This window comes from Eptatretus burgeri, chromosome 4 (assembly GCF_056783735.1).
Source record: "Eptatretus burgeri isolate ZD-2024b chromosome 4, Ebu_testis_v1, whole genome shotgun sequence".
Classification (NCBI taxonomy): Eukaryota; Metazoa; Chordata; class Myxini; order Myxiniformes; family Myxinidae; genus Eptatretus; species Eptatretus burgeri.
Genome location: NC_140964.1, coordinates 95,509,722 through 95,527,354, shown reverse-complemented (window position 1 = coordinate 95,527,354; position 17,633 = coordinate 95,509,722).

The window sequence follows — 17,633 nt, the reverse complement described above, 5'->3', positions numbered from 1 at the left end:
GGTGGGGACAAATCGCAGACATAGCAGCGGGGGGCGAGACTGGAGAGGAGACGGTAGAAGACAGAAGGACCACCGACTTGCCTGTGTTGTGAGAGTGAGCGGCCCAAAAACTCCGAAACATTGGTATTTCGGACACCGATAATCCAAAATACCTTGCTTTCCACAGTGTGAACCCAAGAAAGGTGAGAGGCAGGAACACCAGCCCAGAGGGGAGAGCAATACTCCATCAGGCTGTGGACGAAAGGTTTGTATGTGGTTATGAGCTCAGGTGGGCCGAGGAAGGACTTTGCATGATGGAGGATTCCCAGTCGGCAAGTGGCTTTGGAGGCCAGGTTGGAAATGTGGCTTTCCTAGGAAAGATCATGGCAGGTCGTGAGACCCAGGAGCTTGAAAGAAAGGATGTCTTCCAGAGGATTGCTGAGAAAATATATTGGGGGGTGGAGGGGGTTCCAAATAGTCCTTTCAGAGAGACATCATGAGAGTGTGAGATTTGTCAGGATTGAAAGACATGTTCCACGGGTTGGACCAGTTTGTGATTTTACCCAGATCTGCAGAGAGCGAAGAAGTTGCTGCATGCCAGTGTAAGGGATGACAGATGGTACGGCAGAGGGTGGAGTCATCAGCGAAGAGATAAAGAGGATTTTCCAGAGTCAGAGAGATCATTGATGAAAACCAGAAAAAGAACAGGGCCCAGATCACTGCCTTGAGGAACTCCATCCTGGACAGGAAGAGGGGATGAAAGAACTCCATTTAGGGCCACACGTTGACTGCGACAGGAGAGGAAGTCTGTGATCCATGAGTGGAGATGGCCTTGTATGCCATAGCAAGAGAGTTTGGTGAGCAGGGCAGGGTTCCAGACCGTGTCAAAGACGCGCGATATGTCTCGGGATATTGCTCTGATTTTACGTCTGGCATTGATTACCTCCATCCATTGTTGGGAGAACAGAAGCAGCATATCCAGGGTAGAGTGACCTGGTCTGAAACCAAATTGATGATCGGAAATCAAGCCATTGGAGAAGAGGAAGGATTTAATGTTTGAAGTGATGATGGATTCCATAACCTTGCTGATGATTGCGAGAAGGGTGATTGGTCTGTAGTTGCAGGGATTTGATTTTGCACCTTTTTTATGCAAGGCAGTAATGTTTGCTAATTTCCAAGCAAATGGCAGATGACCTTGAGCAAATGAGAGGGTGAGTTGAATAGAGATAGGGTGAGCAAGAGCAGAGGAGCAGGTTTTTAGGACGTGTGGGCTTATGCTGCCTGGCCCGGTTCCAAAATCTGAGTCGAGGTTTGACAGCAAGTTCTCCACTTTGTCAGAAGAAAAGGACACATTGTGCAGGAACAGTTGGGTGTTATTCGGTAAGGGGGGTACAGAAAACGATGGGTTTCGGACACAAGATTTCGATGCAAACACCGAGTTTAGGCATTCAGCCTTTTTATGTGTGGTATCAGCAGTGCGGCCATTTGAGGTAAGGGAGGGGATGGAGGGGGAGCACACACCAGAAACAGATTTGATTTTGCATCACCAGGATTTGGAGGAGGGAGAGAGGTTTGAGTGTTCAGACTTCAGCTGAGAAGGTTGTTGTTTTCTGGCTCTCCTGAGGGTCGATACACAATTGTTCCGAGCTTCATTGAACGACCTGAGATTACCCTCACTTGGGTTTGCCTTCCATGAGGCAAAGGCAAGTTGTTTCAGGACAACTGCCTCGCCACAAGCTTCAGTGAACCAAGGGTGAGCAGAAGGGTAGGACAACTGAAGACGGGAGGGATAAATCTGTGCATGAGGGAGAGCACGTGTCTTTAAAAGAATTCCCAGGATGAGTTGATGTTGGAAAAAGTATTGATGGGAGACCAGTCTAGAAGTTTGATGACTGCTAGGAGACCCTGCCAGTCAGCTTGAGTGAAATGCCAGACTCGACGGCGGTGAGGAGGTTCTCTGATAACAGCCAGAGAGATGTCCACTTTGACCAGTATGTGGTCAGAAGATCCGAATGGAGCGGAGGAAGAACAGGAGATATTTTCAGGGAAATTTGTCAAAATCATATCCAGAAGAGATAGACGCTAAATACAAGAGTCACAGAAGTCTTTTGCTGAAGTGCTATGAAAGGTAAGGGGGGGCACTTCACCACACATCCCTATACACTCCAGGAGGTAGGGGGCATAATGAGGGGGTGGGAGCTTCGAGGATAGGGTAGAGAGGAGAAGAATTGAGGAGGGGAAGGGAGTGTTCTGGACTTGCCTTTGCTGGTGGCATGTGAAGGGAAGTGGAGGGATGGTCCCATATGCCAGAATTAGTACAAGATTAAACGAAATGGGGTATGTTAAAACAGCACGTTCAAACAGGATAGAAAAACCACACACTACTTTCAAACAGTATGTACTATTTTTAAAGAGATTACTACATGGGCTTCGCTTGAGGTATACTACGCAAACTGTGGCTGCCACCAATTTTATCCCGCTCTGGAACTGAATGTCCCCAAGGGGGTCACACACCACCTGGAGACGCCCTGAGTGCCAAAGAATGTGCGAACCGGACAAACGAACACCCCTCCAGCAGCAGGACCAACCTCCAAGGCCAACCCCACAGTCCAAACCAGAAAACCTGGCTCAGGCCAAGAGACCCGAGAGCCCATCACACCCTATCTGCAATGCTTATAAATATCTGGAAATGCCATTGTTTTGTGCCTTTTTAAATTTCAGCACACATTTTACAACCAAAATGTGATAAGCCCCAGAATCTCTTAACCGGAGCCAAATCCCAATATTAAAACCATGGAATTGAACGCAGCAGCAGCCCCGACTGCCAAAACGGCTCATCTGCCGAACCCACACACTCCCCAAAAGTCCAAGCCCAGAACACAACACAAAGACCACAGCACAACATAACCACCTGTGGATACTCATTACAACCATCCATTGTTTATCACTTCATGAAAGTTGGAAGAGGGGTGAGAGAGGGAGGAGAGAGGAAGGAGAGCGAGGAAGGAGGGTTGGGGGAGCAAGGATAAACAAAGAGATGGAAGGGAAGGGATGGATGGATGGATGGAAGGGATGGAGGAAGGGGATGGATGTAGGGAAGGAATAGATTGATGGGATGGAGGGAAGGAATGGTTCGATGGAAATAGGGAAGAGATGGATTAGTTTGGCGAATCAACGGAGCCAATGAATGGGGCAAAAACTTCCCGTCTATCGATTATGAATGTGCAATGTCTGATCGATGAAAGAAAGGACATAAACAAGCAGGTATGGAAAGATAACAATTATATATTTACTCACACCCAAGCAGGCAATCATCGAACATGTAGTTTCAAACAAGTAACAGCCATCTTCATTTCCACAGGCAGGCATTCAACAAGCAATCAAAAGTGAAAGGCAAAATAACACAAAGAAAAGACTTTTCTCTAATTCGTATTTCCCTCTTATACAGACTTACTTGCACAACAGACAGGGCAGGAAGGAGTGGACGAAAGGAAATTATGAGGAACAAGCAGAGCTGAGTATTGGGACTACTCCTGCCTTACCTCAAGCAAACAAGTGGGATTTCACCAAGCAGGGTCTCCTGCAGCCAATCTCCCAGACAGGCAGTCTGAGATTTACTCATGCCATGGTAGACTGACAAACAGCCCCCGGGGCATCCACAACAGCCATGAATCAATCCGAGTCCTGGCCTTTTATAAGTGCCACACCAGGCATGGCTTCGAGGGAGCAGAGCTCACGTGAGCATCTATCCCATTGGTGCACATCCGACGGGGTGGGTGCAGCGATGGGGTTGTGTCCACACAGAGGGGAGAGGGGCACAGGCGTGGAAATCCCCACGTCATTACATCTGATGGCCATGGGCGCCTGTGACATGGATGCAGTGAGGGAGCAGCCCCGCTCCCTCCCTCGCACACAAACATTCCTTTGGTCTGCATGTCTGTTTGAGAAACATTGTCCCACGTGATGGATGAAGGATTGCAAGGAAAGAAGAATATAGAAAGTAATTCATCCGGTCCAGAGGATTAATTGTCTATGGTGAGGATGGATGAACACATGGTTAATTGTGAATTATAAAATAATGGGTAGATTAAGTGGTGAGGGAGATGGATACAAACAGACCGAAGGACGACAATAAACCAACTGTGGAGTTGAAGGAAAGACTGGACTGAGGTTTGGTGAAACGGATTGTTGTGGATTGAAAGCAGAAAATGGGGAAACCTCACACAGACTATCTTCACGATGCATTTGCCCACCTCAAACCCACGGACACGGGGCAAGGATCTACTTGCACACAAAATAAGAAATAATTCATTCTGGGGAATTCTATGTAGACATGAATGCTCTCCCCCAGGTTACATTTCCAAAACTGTAACACTATGTATGTATACGTCATTGAGAAAGATCCTGGAGATCTTTTACACTGATCCTGGACACTTTCTCATGTCTGGTTACTACTATTGAGACTTGTTCATCGTGGCTTTGTTCCTGAGACCGACACCATCGATAAACATTCACACGTCATTTTTGAATTTTTTGGCTCTTCCATGAGCAGTTGCTGAATAGTTGGTTATGACAGCCTCTCAAAATCTCTCTTTTGTCATTCTTTCATCAAAAATTTATTTTTTAATGGGGATTATTGTTTCATCGCACTTTATATTTTTCGTCAATAATGCACATTACTGAAGTTTGTCGGAACGAGGAAATATTTCACAGCAATCTCATACAAATACCAGAGCAAAACTGAAAGAGATAATTGAAACAGTGTGGACACCATGGCTCCTGTCAATTATATCTGTCAAAAAATACAGTAGAAAGTACCCACCACCTGCGGTTTCCAGCTTCACACCACCCGGAGTTCTTCGAATGCCAAAACCCACGTACCTTCACACCGACAACTCCTTGATTGGCTCACATTGGCTGAAAGCTGACAGAACTAGCAATCATTGGCAGAGAGTTATGTATAGTTGACAAGGAAAGTCAGGATCCACAGCGGAAATCCAACAAGCTGAATATTTCATGCCTGTTCCTGAGAAGGCCAAACTCAATTGTTACTTTCTGTTGCACCCATATCCAGATGACGCATCCATTGGCAAGGGTCTGGCCAAAGATGTGCCTTGTCTATGCAGTGCCTTTTGCTCATAGCAAGTTCACACCGAATGCAAATTTACATTCAGTTCAAATATTTGTGATCATGTATTTCTCTCGGTTCCATATTTATGGCATTTTCTGCAAAGAAACGCCTCTTATTCTTCTTGAACGGCCACATTTATCGGTTGGCCGGGGGAAGCTTAGACCAATTTATTCACGAACCGGCTGGCCAGGCCAGACATTCGACGAAGGTGAGAGCAGGTATTTGAATTTGGCTAAGGTGCCAGCGATTGTTTGCTGACTATTCGCAAAATACGCATTGCAATCTTTCACATCCACCAAATGCTGCAGAGCAGCCACGCATGACACCCATAATTTAACGTCCATCCGAGGGACGGCACGCACTTGCGAGTGTGCATACCTCTTGGCAATCCTGTCGACCATATCTGCAACTAACACGTGTACACGTGAAAACATGCTGCACACATGCATGCACAAGTGCACGCATGCACACACATTCACGACCGAATGCACAATTCACGCAAACACGCACATATGTTATTAGCGTGGAACACAATGCTTTGCCTGAAGTATGCGAAGAAAATGATTTTTCTTTGAAAAGGTTTATCCGAGCAAATAAGGTTTCTGCAAGCACAAATGTATAGCATTCCCACCTGAAACCATAGCTCATCATATGTGGATGCCAGGTATCAAATACCATTCACATGATGTGTTTGTTCATTGTTTACACATTACATTAAATGTGCCATGTTCCCAAGTCCACTGATAAGCTTTGCCTAAAGATGTTGATCATTACAATAATTCACTGGATAAAAGGCACTCTTCTTAATCTTTCGAATTTAAACTTGAAAATTACTTTTAAAGAAAAAAAAAAAACCCTGAAATCCAATTTTACAGGTAGTGGAATGGTGAAATTACTTGAATTGCACAGGAGGTTCCAACCCCTGAAATATTGGATGTATTAAACATTTTTACATGATATACACAGTTGCAAAACCTGATAATTTAATTTCAACTCCAACTCGTATGTTTGTTTGTAGGACATTGGTATGTTGCATTCACCATTGATGCATGTCCATTTTTAAAAAGGGATATTGATTAAAACCTCTTTTTGTACCATTCGGAAGTTAAACGTTTGTGGACCTAAAACAGGACCTGCTTCACACAAATGATCTCCACAGAGTATTGAATAATAAAAGCCTTGTAAATAAGCAAAACAATCATGGTGGTCGGTTGGACAATTAGGTTGAAGGTCCCGAATGGAAATAAGAAACGACGAAGACTTGGTAGTATGATCGAGCAAAGATGCCGAGAACAACCATTCAGAGATCGAGGACAGATGATGTTGAGGAACCCGTGAGATATTGGACTATGGAAGATCACCGAGTGCTTAGTGGATGCCCTGGGAGACAAGGGCGCCTGATAAATGGCAATTGGGCTGGCATTACATTCAGTCATTTGTCTTTGATGGCCGACTACCGTTGGCAGCTATGCGACAAGGTCACACAGCGGTCCGCGACATCCATCATCTTCACGCCCTGCTTCAACATCCCTTTCCACCTAATTTCCTTCTAATCAAGATTTGAGGCTTTCCTGTTAGCCCAGGCTTTTGCCTGCCCGTGCTCAACCCAAATTAACTGCAGCGGATCCCTTTCAGGCCTCGTGAACTGAACTTTCACTCCAGGCACACCGTTAGGCTCCAAAATTATTGGATGATTGCTTTGAGCTTTCTGGGTCGGCCTTTTCTCTGCAATATCAAGTTCAGATCTTTTTCACCAAGGGTGGCTTTACCCATCCTCTAACAACAGCAACTGGGTAGATTGTGCTTTGTATAATTCTGTTTATTGATGACTCCAAAAAATGCATAGATTTCAATTGAATAATTTGTCACAGAAATAATATTACAAATGTGACAAAATAAAAACCAAGCGTATTCGATAATTTAGGCACTATTATTTTGTGTGGCATGCGAACTCATATTTGCACGTGTGGCATATTTTGTGTGGCACTCGTCATGTGAGCTGCCCAAAGTTGGCAACTTATCCTAGAAAGAAAAATTTGTGGCATTGCTCATATGGGCAACTTTCTGTGCATGAAAAAATAAACAAATCAAGATTTGAGGCTTTCCTGTTAGCCCATGCTTTTCCCTGCCTGTGCTCTGTATAGGCAGTTATTAGTAGAGCCAATCGGGTTTTAGGTTGTATTCATAGAGAGGTGACTTGTAAATCAAAAGCAGTAGTGGTAACACTGCACAGGGATTTAATGAGACTTCATCTGGAATGTTGTGTTCAATTTTGGTTACCACATCTGAGGATGGACATAGCTGCCATGTAGAGGGTTCAATTTGATTGTGGGGCTAGCTGGCGTCCCTATATACTAGGAGTAATGCCATCTTGCAATTTTAAGCCATTTCGTTTCCATCAAGCATGGCGCACCAAACCTGTGCTCATTGTGTGTGAAGCATAATGTGTCCATTTTATAATCAACCTGTCTTTCTCTGAGCCCAAAAGGAAAATTATATCACTTAATGTTTTTTTTGGTTCTTCCAACATGTCAAAATGTGCATACAATCAGACAGGATTGATTTAAACTGAAAACATGGACCATAAACCATGGGGCAATGAAGTGCAATGCATGAGTAAAGGTTCACACTGATGAGTGTCTAATTTGAGGTGCACACAGCGAGTGAGTATAAGTCACACATTGGTAGTGACGGAATGCAGGAATTTGAAAGAAATGGAAGAAGGCAAGTGAAAGACAGAAATTGAGGCACACTATCCATACCAGATGTGCAGACCATCAAGAGAGTAGAGAATTAGAAAAAAAATGACAATTCTGAGTGCAAAAAAAAGAGAGAGCTTGAGAAAATTGATTGATTGTGTGCTCTGCCTGAAGGCAGGTCCTTCCCTGCTTGGCAAAAATGATACTGGATGGATTGCCATTGCCTTCGCAGCAGTTCATCAGGGCAGGAATTTGTAATTTGTTCACGTTGTCAGCGATAGCTTGCTTACTCTTGGCGAACTAGGGTACCATCAGATCCTTAACATTCACCGACTAATGGCAGCAGATGGGACACCCAGCTTAACATCCATGAGAGGGACAGCATACATTGATGAATAACCCTGACTGGGAAACACTGGTATGACAGTTTGTAGTTGGGTCGGGATTCAAACCCAGGCAAAACAGCTGAGAGACGAGTGTGTGCACTTCCAGGTGTACCTCTCAGGCCTAGGCCATCCTGCCAGCCCTTGAGAAGATATGGATAGGGAAAGTTTTTTATTTGCAATTGAACAGAACAGGAAAGAAGAGATTTAGAAAGAACAAGGAAGGAATAAAAGATGTTTGCATTAAAAATGAGATGAGCCTCAAGTGGAGTTATTTTTTTGATCTCTGCATTTCCTTTAACATACACTACATGGCCAAACGTATGTGGACACATTATCGTCCAACATCTCATTCCAAAATCACAGGCATTAATATGGAGTTTATCCCCCCCCCTCATTTGCTGCTATAACATCCTCCACTCTTGTGGGAAGGCTTTTCACTAGATGTTGGAACATTGCTGCGGGGATTTGCTTCCATTCAGCCACAAGAACATAATTGAGGTTGGGCATTGATGTTGGGCCATTAGGTATGGCCTAGGTACCATTAGGTACCATACACTACATGGCCAAACTGACGACAGACAATTTTTCCATGCTACGTGCTTCAGCACTCGGCGGTCCCATTCTGTAAGCTTGTGTGGCCTACCACCTCATGGCTAAGCTGTTGTTGCTCCTCGACGTTTCCACTTCACAATAACAGCACTTACAGTTGACCAGGGCAGCTCCAGCAGGGCAGAAATTTGACAAACTGACTTGTTGGAAAGGTGGCATCCTATGACAGTGCCATGTTGAAAGTCACTGAGCTCTTCAGTATGGCCCATTCTCGTGCCAATGTTTGTCTATGGAGATTGCATGCCTGTGTGCTTGATTTTTATACACCTGTCAGCAATGGGTGTAGCTGAAATAGCCAAATCCACTAATTAGAATGGGTGTCCGCATACTTTTGGCCATGTACTGCAAGTGCTGTGCCAATGAAAGCATGCATGTGCATGTAATCCTTAATTCCTTTATAGTTTTATTAAATCTCTCTCATCTTCCATGGTTTCCTTTTTCCCACAGTTCGTCAATATGCTCGATTACTATCTTATTATCTTGCCAAAACGAAGTTTTTGCAAGATCTGTTACTTGGTAAGTTTTTTTTGTTTGTTTGTTTGTAATCATTGGATTTTTCACCTTTATATCACTCTGTGGAGCACAATTCTCATCAGAAACTCTTGTGGGTACACTTATCGTAGTATTATTACAATACCCTTCAGCACACATAAAGGTCAAGGTCAAGGTCAAAGGTCAAGGTCACTTTGCGGTAAATCATGGAGGTCGACGAAACCCTTATTTTTTGAGTAATTTTAATCGAGTCATCTCCAAACTTTATGGGAATGTAGTATATGGTCTGGTGCTCAGCTGCTTAGTTTTTGGTGGTGATTGGCCTTGACCTTCATGGTGAGCTCCTGAGGTCAAACATATTTGACCCCAAGGTCAAATTTTCAAGTTTTAGGAACCATATCGTGTAGTACCTCAAATTAAACATCTCGATGAGTGGTTTCTAGATATGTCAAGCTTGAGACATTATGACGTCATTTGGTGACATTATGAGGCAAACACATATTTTTCATGGTTACTCTGTAGAACGATTCTCATCGGAATCTCTCGTAGGCGGATATTCCTCAAGGAGTCGCTCCTGGTGGATAGCAGCTCTGATCACCTCAGTGTGACCTTAAATAAGTCACACGTGGTCACCTTTTGGAAAGATACGGGTCACACTGCGGGTGACATTGGTTTATTGTTACCCTCGCCTGAGGAGAGGTATTGCATTTGGGCCCATTTGTCTCTTTGTCTGTATGTCCGCACAGAACCTGAGTGTGTGTATAAATTATATTTGACCCTTTAGAACCCTAAGACCCTTTAGGCCCCTCAAACACTTAAGAGCATGTCCAGCATATAGACGCCAAAGACCCCATATATCCCATTACAGCCTTTAGCACCCTTAGACCTCAAAGACCCTTTTGATCCTCTGACTCTTTATAACCCAGAAGACCCAAAGACTCCTTTCTACCCTTTAGACCTTCACACCTTTCAGACATTTTAGTACTCTGTATACCCCCTTTGACCTTTACACAATGTTTAGACATTGTAAGACCCTTTAGACCCCATTCAGACCATTCCAACCCTTCAGACCATAAATTACACCCTTTAAATTGGGTAGACCCCTTTGACCTTTTAAGAACCTTTCGACACTTTAGATATTTACAAGACCTTTCAACCTTAACACCTTTCAAACTTTACACCATTCGACCTTCAGACCACTTGACCTTTACAACTTTTCATACCTTTGACCTTTCCACATTTACAACTAGACCGTTTAGACCTTTCATTTGGAATCAACGGCATTTCATTGAGTACATCCTTCCATTTATTCATTTAGTACATCCTTCTCCCCCCCCCAAAAAAAAAAATATGAGTGTTGATCATAACAATCATGGTTTGGAGGGCCCATCGAAGATGTACGTGTGTGTGTGTGTGTGTGTGTGTGTGTGTGTGTGTGTGTGTGTGTGTGTGTGTGTGTGTGTCCGTAACTCCAACACCATGAAACCTAGTGGCCTGAAACTTTGCATGCATACTATGGCAACTTCAAGGGAGTGCATGAATGAAAACTGTTTTTTGGGTAAATTTAAAAACACACCTTTTGAAGATAATTTACAGCCTTATTTAATTATGCCTTATTAAGGCTTCATCCTTGGTCAGTCCCTTAGTCAGCCATTTGTCAGCTTGCTGGGGTCTTAATTCGCCATTTTTGTTTTGACCTGCTCAACACTGCCTTGACTTTGAACGGGCCGCAATGATTACTTTACGATAAAGCGTTCAATTCTTCTCTTTTTTAAACTTTTCTCACTCATATCAAAGAATGCATGATCTTCATAGCTTCGGATCGCTGGATACATTGCAATGCTTGTAAATGCCCGGAGACACCACTATTCACGTATATATTTTATTTCCGCATATGCGATAAGCTCGAGAATTTCTTAACCTGAGCCGAATTTCAAAATTAAAGCTGCATAATTGACCTTCGCAGTAGTTCTGACTGCTAAAAAAAAGGGTTTATTGGTCTAATTCAGACATTGTTTGACACTCCGGAAATGTCCAAGTGTTAGTGGTTTTATTTTATTTCCGCACATGTGATAATCTCTAGAATCTCTTAACCTGAGCCAAATTTCAAAATTTAAACTGCAGAATTGACCTTATTAGCAGTTCCGACTGCTTAAAAAAAGTGTTCATTTGTCCAATTTGGACATTGTTTGACATTCTGGGCGTATTCGAGTGGTGTTTGTTCTAATCGATCACTAATCGCTTGCGAAGCCGGCTGTTCCTTATCAACCGTTTCATGGAAGTGCTTGATTGAGTGCTTAATAGAAGTCGGTGAATCAATTCCAACAATGGAATCAAAAGGAATTGAGTCGTTAACCTGAATTGACGTCAATTCCCAGTAATTCCTACTTCCAGGAAATAAGCAATTTTTTTCAGTGAAATTTATTTTGTCCCCGTTCGGCATGCTCTAGTTACACATGGCCTGGTAATGTATTACTTGAAAAGGAACACACCCTTGGGGCATCCCATTTGCCATATAGCAGCAAAAGCAAGTCACTTGCAAACTAAACACGCCCTCAGAGCGTGTTCTTTTTAACTGAATAACAAGGAATTTAGAGTTTGTCCGGTAAAGCATGCTGATTGATTCGCTGTTGGACAGAAAGGCAATACATTGACTGATAAAGTTTTGAGAACATATCATTCAAGAGGTCCAGAAGTGCAGTTTGGAAATATTTCTGGAAAGTTAAAGAAGACAGTCCGAAAGTTGCATGCTCACTTTGTTCAATAGACCTTTCTCATCACTGTAATTTATTGAATATGCAAAAACATTTGAAAACCAAAAATCAGAGGGAGTACCTATTAGTGATGGTTGAAAATGAGGATTCAAAGAAACTAGTCTGCAATAGCAATAAGTTCGCTTTCACAATCAACATCTGAAAGCAATTTCAGCCCAGTCCACTTTCTTTCCATTCCTTGCCCCTCATGTTTCCTTTCTATTCCCCTCACACTGCCTTCCATTCCCACCCATCACTTCGCTTTCCTCTCCCCTTACGCTGTCTGTCTTCCCCTCCCCTCATGCTGCTGCCCCCTCTTCTCACGCTTCCTTTCCATTCCCCTCCCCCAATGCTGCCTTTCCATTCCATTCCCCTCCCCTATGCTGGCTTTCCATTCCCCTTCCCCCACACTGCCTTTCCATTCCCCTCCCCCCACACTGCCTTCCCTTCCCCTCCCCCCATGGTGGCTTCCCTTTCCCTCCCCCCATGCTGCCTTCCCTTCCCCTCTTCACCCTCTGCTTGGGATCCCATGGGACCCCTCCCCTTGCATCCCAGTGTTCCTACCTTTACACCAATGTGCATGGGGGACACTGCAAATTTGCCTTTCGTGCCCCCTCCTTTTCTGAAAGGCTTGTGGGGGATTCCTCTTGTCCCCCAATTTGCCTGTTGGCAAGCTCCTTTTCTCTGCGGTTGAGGAGGGCCATCAAATGTACCCAAGTGGCTATGGTCCTTTCTAATCATCCAAGTTTTCCTTCAAATTTGGAGGGAGCATTCAAATCCAACCATCAAATCTCCATGGACCACCACACATGCATGCTTCCTCATGCAGCAACCCCTGCTAACCCCGAGCCAGAGTTGTGCTTACTAATCCTTGGGGGAGCCACTCTAGCCTCACCACTCACAAGTCTGTCATGATTGCAGATCCCCCAGACACGTTCCTCTTTCCTCCTCTCTGTCCAATCGACATACCTCGCTCACAGGCGCCACACTCAGGCTGCTCACCACGTTCGTGCACTTGCTCACATGCTCACCACCCCCTGTACGTGGAACAGTTGGCTTTAGCCACACGACTTCAACACAACAGCACGGTAACTCACCATGCGCCTCGGCACTTGATTAGCATTCCAGCCGCGTTGTTACCACCGCATAGACCCAATCCATGACCTCGTATATGGGTTTGAACGGCTAGCGCACAGGACTCGCACACCATGCAGATCTCCGTTAATTGGGTTTCTGTGTTCCCATAGACACCGGTGTCCACATACCTGTTTGGTGCGGAAATAACCGCTAGCTCTCCCAGCATGGATTATCATGCCTGTTCCTGTGGAGTCATGTGCGCCCCACACAAAATTTTCCCCTGCACGTCCTTCAACCTCCTCTCTTTCTGTGCTCTTTATTTCTTCTGGCACTGCACCAACTCATCTATCCGCCACCTCTTCATTTCATTTTTATTCCAGCACCATTTCATTTCCACTTGTTGGCCAATCAGAAGGTGGAGTCAGCCAGTGTCAGATAGCTCAGAACCTTGGTATTCCACCACCATTTCATCTCTTCACCCATTCATTCGTTTTTATTTGCACCCTGTTTTGTACTAGTTTCACTTCCCCTTATCCTCTGTCTTTGGTGCTGTCTTTCCGTTATGTTCGTCTTTTAATTTACCCAGGTCCCTTTTACTCTTACCAATCGGTGGCCCGACTCCCCTGGCCACGACCCTGGCCGCCGCTTGTATTTTCCCTGTTACTCTGGCCTCCCTGACCACCATTTTCTACCATGTGTCCCACACGGCTGTGAGATCGTCCCCCGTGGTTTTCGTTCTGGAAACCAGCTCCATGTGGCTCGCATCAATTTTTCAGCTCAGCTTGGCTCACTCACATTTTGGCTTTCATCTCAGTTCCCAACCTCACCTGCTTCATCTGCCAAGCCCTCATGCCTGCACAAAGCCTGCTCATCATGGCCTCAAATTGTTGGCTCGTGTCCAACTGTGCTGGTGATGGTGGCCTGCTGCTTCGCTGGGGCAATAGTGAACTGCTAAGGGGGATTTGTCCTGAGTTCCAGGCAGAGGAAGCAACTCCACCATGCCCTCCAACTCCATTTTGTTTGGGGTTACAGTGGTGTTGGTCCATTGGACCACCTCATTTGACCCGCCATGATTGCTCATTTTTTGCTCTAAATTTTGCGACGAACCACAAGTTCTTCAATTTTGCTTCAAGGCACAATCTCTCAAAACTCGGGTCCGTATCACACTCAACTGACACCAATGTTATAACAGCGTCGGTCAAGTCAGCTTACAAGTCTCACTCCTGATCACCGGCCAGTGCTGCAGCCATTTGACTCTGTCCAGAACAGAGGTTTGAGCCCCACTCTGAAGGCTATTTCTAACGCCACATGACCCGTCTTTCATGACCAAATCTCATGGGCACACCAATAGATGGATCAGATATCCTGAGAAGGGTCCCTTGCAAAAAATGCCATGTATCATTCTCATGGGGTCTCTGAGTCACCTGGACATCGTGAGGTAGCGCCGCTGGCGGTATCTGATCTGAGCCGAGCGGGACTCTGGCCATGCATGCGCTCAACACAGTTACCATTAAATGCTGAGTCAATTGGCCACCTTATGCATGTGTTTATATATATATATATATATATATAGACACACACACACACATATATATATATATATATATATATATATATATATATATATATATATATATATATATATATATATATATATATATATATATATATATATATATATATATATATATATATATATATAATTTCTGTTAACGTCTGCGCGTAATTTGACGTTTCTCCTCCAAAACTGCTGGACGGATTGTCGCCACTTCCGGCATGCGGGTGCTCTGTGGTCTAATGAACAGCATGGGCTATTTGAGATCGCGCCAGATGGAGAAGTTTGGGAATTTTGGCGATTTTCTAATTTTTACATTCGTTTGCATGGCGACGTGTGACGTCGATCCATCCCTTAATTTGCCCGGATTCTCTTCTTTTCTTTGTTCTTCGAAAGCGCGGTGTCCGACAATAGATTCTGCACCTTGAATGCGTGCGTGTTAACTGTTCAAATTAAAGAGGTGTTCGATTGTCGGTTGCACACAAACAACTGCCGTTCATTACATTAATTGTCAATATCAACCGCCATCGTGACCTGTGTTGTGTCTTGCGTGTGTGATCTTCAAATTAAAGCGTCCAAGCGGTGTTCGATCGTCGGATGTGCTCCAAAAAGTGCCGTTCATTGAAATTTGCATTCTGATTCTCGGTCACCCTCCACTGTTCCTGTTCAGTCTCGGGCTCGGCCTATATCATATGCATTATGTCATGTCAATACCAAACAACAATGAGGATCGAAGCATTATGGTGCCATGTGCATTTTGCATGGATTGAGCCACGCATCTTCATCTTCAAAGTAGGCCTACTTTCCTTGCTTTGAAAAATACAGTCTAGTACAACTCGACTGGAGTGGACCAGCATTTTCGGTTCAATGACTAGAACTACGCGTAGGCATTATTGACCAATATTTCCAAACCCATGCCATATAACAGTATGCAAAATCCACACAAGAATGGCGACCAAGACAACGAGGCGCTGAAACCACTATAGGCCGCATGTATTCCGTCAGCCCCAAAGACATGGAATGATACTGTCTCCGTCTCCTTCTGCTCCACGTGCCTGGCCCAACCTCATTTGGAGACCTGCGAAGAGTTGACGGCCAAGTCTCTGACACATTCAAAGAAGCATGTATACGTAGACACCTCCTGATTGACGACACCGAATGGGCTAAAGCTCTCTCTGAAGCAACTCTCCTCCAAATGCTGCAACAGCTGCGATCCTTTTTCACCACCATTTGTATATATTGTGACCCAACCAACCCCCAGCAACTTTGGGAAAAACACCAGAATGCCATGATTGAAGATTACACCCATCGCCAATATTCCACCCACATAGTGACACAATTAGCCCTTCAAGACATCAACAGGTCTCTGCAACAAAATGGGACAAGTTTATCAGCATTAGGACTACCAGATGTTAACCCACTCGATATTGAACATCTCCCCTCAGAAGACATCGATATTGCTGGAGAAACTGAAAAAGCCCAAACCCAGTTAATGCGCCTCAATGAAGACCAACACACCGAAGTTGACCAAGTGCTACAACATCTGGATTCACTTTCTCGACACCATACACCATCCAGTCGGTTACTTCTTAGATGGTACAGGCGGGAGTGGCAAAACAACAGTGAATAACATACTCATCACCTGTTGCCGGAGAAAATCCATCCAAGTTGCATCATGTGCATGGACAGGAATTGCCGCCACACTTGAAAAATTAACGTGACGCAATCAGGTGATGAAGTCATAATTCGGAAACCGGGAAGTCGAATGTCATTGTCTTCAATTGACTGTAGCATTATTTTTTCATTCTATTGCAAATGGCGTTGGCCCCATGTCAATCGGCTGAACTTGAAAAATTAACGTTACGAAATCAGGTGATGACGTCATAATTCGGAAACCGGAAGTCAGAAGTACAATTCTTTTACATCGGGACACTCCCGGGTACATGTTCTGTCAGCATGTGAAGTTTGGTGAGGATCAGTCCAGTAAGTTTCGCGTGCATAGGTCACAGAGAAACACACAGACAGACACACTTTCAAATATATATATATATATATATATATATATATATATATATATATATATATATATATACACACACATACACACACACACATACACATGCATATATCTATATATATATATATATATATATATATATATATATATATATATATATATATATATATATATATATACATACACATTATACGTATATATACACATACACATGCATATATATATATATATATATATATATATATATATATATATATATATATATATATATATATATATCTTCTTCTTCTTCTTCTTCTTTCAGCTGCTCCCGATAGGGGTCGCCACAGCGGATCATCCGTATGATCCGCATAGTGATTTGGCACATGTTTTACGCTGGATGCCCTTCCTGACGCAACCCTGGTCGCCTCTTACGACACAGGGATATGGTATACCTATTTTAACCAGGGTATACACGGCCCAGTATACTGGTACTCATTTCGCCGACCTCGGAAGGATGACAGGCTGAGTCAACCCCCTGGTGTATTAATTCAGTGGCCCAACGGGGCTGGAACTCAGGACCTCTTGGATCCCAAGCCGCTGCCCTAACAACTGCGCCAACACCAGGATATATATATATATATATATATATATATATATATATATATATATATATATATATATATATATATATATATATATATATATATATATATATATATATATATATATATATATATATATATATATATATATATATCTTCTTTCGGCTGCTCCCGTTAGGGGTCGCCACAGCGGATACAGTGGATCCGCCACAGCGGATATATATATATATATATATATATATATATATATATATATATATATATATATATATATATATATATATATATATATATATATATATATATATATATATATATATATATATATATATATATATATATACAGTGGGG